Source organism: Frankliniella occidentalis, unplaced genomic scaffold, assembly GCF_000697945.3.
Source record: "Frankliniella occidentalis isolate FOCC.00 unplaced genomic scaffold, Focc_3.1 Scaffold22, whole genome shotgun sequence".
Taxonomy (NCBI): domain Eukaryota; kingdom Metazoa; phylum Arthropoda; class Insecta; order Thysanoptera; family Thripidae; genus Frankliniella; species Frankliniella occidentalis.
In genome coordinates, this window is record NW_026267152.1 from 1,225,178 (window position 1) to 1,227,636 (window position 2,459).

The 2,459-nt window shown below is 54.9% G+C and overlaps 1 protein-coding gene across 2 annotated transcripts in view; it reads left to right on the plus strand.

Moving 5' to 3' along the window:
- The window catches only part of LOC113218322 (uncharacterized), a 230,812-nt gene that overhangs the window by 110,941 nt on the left and 117,412 nt on the right, over positions 1-2,459 (plus strand). The window lies entirely within an intron of this gene.

Sequence of the window (2,459 nt, forward strand, 5' to 3'; positions counted from 1 at the left end):
GAGTCGTCTAATAAATCGAAATCATGTCCAAGTTTCGTTAACGTTTATGTATTAGGTTGGACGCCGTCATTCACAGATTCGTTCGACTCTTAGTGTGCTTCCTTTACGTCTTATGTCCGCTTCTCTTAGTACAGTTGCTCGTACACAGCACACACTTAGCAAATTCAGAGAGAGAGACGCACAGAGAGATAAATGGGGTGAACATATCAATGGAACGCTACCGCGTGCGTCCAGCTGGTCAGCTGGCCCTCTTCCCTGTCTCCACCCACTCGCTCACAGTCGGGCGAGAGCGCACGACCCGAAATAGTTCCCCGCTAATGACTTCCCCAGTCCTGGTCCGGACCCGTCCGTTTGCGCTGAAATGTAGAATCTCGTCACATGTCTGCCATGGCTTCCTCCATGGCAACACACGTTGGCCTTGGCGGGGCGGGACGGGGCTGGGCATGGAGTGGAGAGGCAGCGGCGTCCATTTCGTCCGGCGGCGCCGTGCTTTCATCGCCCACACAGTGGATTGGCAACCATGCATTTTGCATGGCGGTATAAGAAAGGATAGGCAGGCACAGCTCCTGCTGCGGCGGACGGGGAGGGGAGTGGGAGGGGGCGGCCGGCTCTCGCACCTTACACAGAAAATCGCTCTCTGTGGCCTGCATATAAGCCCTTCTCGGAGCCCCGCTTCGCTCCATTGGAGGCGGAGCGGCCGCGGGCGTGCGGTGCGCCCGCAAGCGCATGGGGCTCCTTCTCTTTCTCTATTTCCTCTCTCTCTCTCTCTCTCTCTCTCTCTCTCTCTCTCTCTCTCTCTCACACATTCTCTCACTCTCTCACTCTCTCTCTTTCTCCCTCTCTTTTTCTCTCCCTCTCGCCTCTTTCTCTTAAGTCCTCGGCAGGGAGACCAGTCAGATTGCTCTTTACCTTCGATGTGGCTAACGCAGCCAAGCAGCTCAGCTAACCTACCGTCAAAGTACACTTCCACCAGTTATGAAAAAAAAAGAAATCAGACAAATTAAACTAAAGTCAAATAAATGAATTCCGAACAATTTTCAAACCCCCTCTCTGACATCTGTGTATCCCAAGTTGTTGCTCCACTTGGGTTTTTCCTTTTTCTTTGTATGGGGAAACCTCGCGCAAAAACTCCCGTGGCTGCGGGGACGCCCCCGCCAGACTACGGTTTGCTTAGCCCTCGACGATGCGTGAGTTTCGCCTCCGTAATTTGCGGTCCTGTGGTCCGCGGCAGTCTCATGTACAGCAGGTAATGTGAAGTACGTATCATATGTGCAACTTTCTATGCATGCCAATACAAGCAGTGTTCAACATCGCTGTTGTTCACTTGCGTTAACAAATAGTTATTGGTTTTCGTGTTAAGCAGGTTCGTTACACAGAGTTTGTCCATGTCCAGCACACACGGCATTTTTTGTAACGGATCTGTTCATGTTTACATTTTAGACCTGCTCTTTTACCAAGTTGAACACGTCGTGCACGGCATCTAACACTGCAACTGGAATAAAAATGTTCTGGAGTGCAGAAGTTTACGAGTAGGGGTATTTTTATGTTATTAATAACTCGTTTCTCAGTGAAGTGGCGTGCACGTTAGAGCAGAGGGTCTTGATCGAAGCGACTTGACGGGGATGCCACGCGCTACCACTCGAGCAGCCAGACCACATGCGAGCGTCCTCTCCGCGTATAGCACTTCTCGTGGGTGAAGGGCGTGCCGTGCACGGCGCGGTGGCGTCGACCGTCGGCAAGCTGCAGAGACAGCTGCCGCCGCTGCAGGGATGGGGGTATGGGGGGCTGTGAGCAATGATGACTGAGGCAGAAAGAGTAAATACAAAGTTTTCCCGGCCATTTGCCGCGGCCGCTCCCGCGCAACCTCTTGGCTCTGCCATGCCTTCCTTACCCCAAACACCACCTACCACTCTGCTCTCTTCTTCTTCTCCTTCCTCTTCTCTCTTTCTCTGTCTCTCCTTCAGTCGGCGCCTTAGCGAGTGAGTGGGTAGGAAAGCCCCGCGCACCGCATCGCGCCAGCATGGCAAACAGTCTGTTCAACTTGTCCCTTCCTCCCCCTCCCCCCCTTCCTCCTCGCCTCTCCACTCTCAGCCGCACGGGCCTGCCCCACACTCTCACCACCTGCGCTTACTGTATCCACCCCCACTCCCCACTCTACGACCCCCCTCCACTCCACCTCTAATTTATTCCGGCGAGGCAAACAAATTTGATTTTGGATTGTTCGGTCGTCGTGCTGGGTGGTCGGCGGCCGGTTCGGTTTGGTCTGGCGCTCTGCTGGCGGTCGCCGCAGTCTGCGTGGGGGTGGCTCCGGGGCTGGCCTGGCCTTCCGCGGCCGCCGCCGCCGCAGCGGGAGGGACTTGTAACAAATAACCGGCTGGGGCGATATTTCATAAAGCACCAGTTGCAAGGAGGTGGCCGTCGCCGTACCGCCTGGTGCTTGCTGGCCCTGCTGCCTCGCA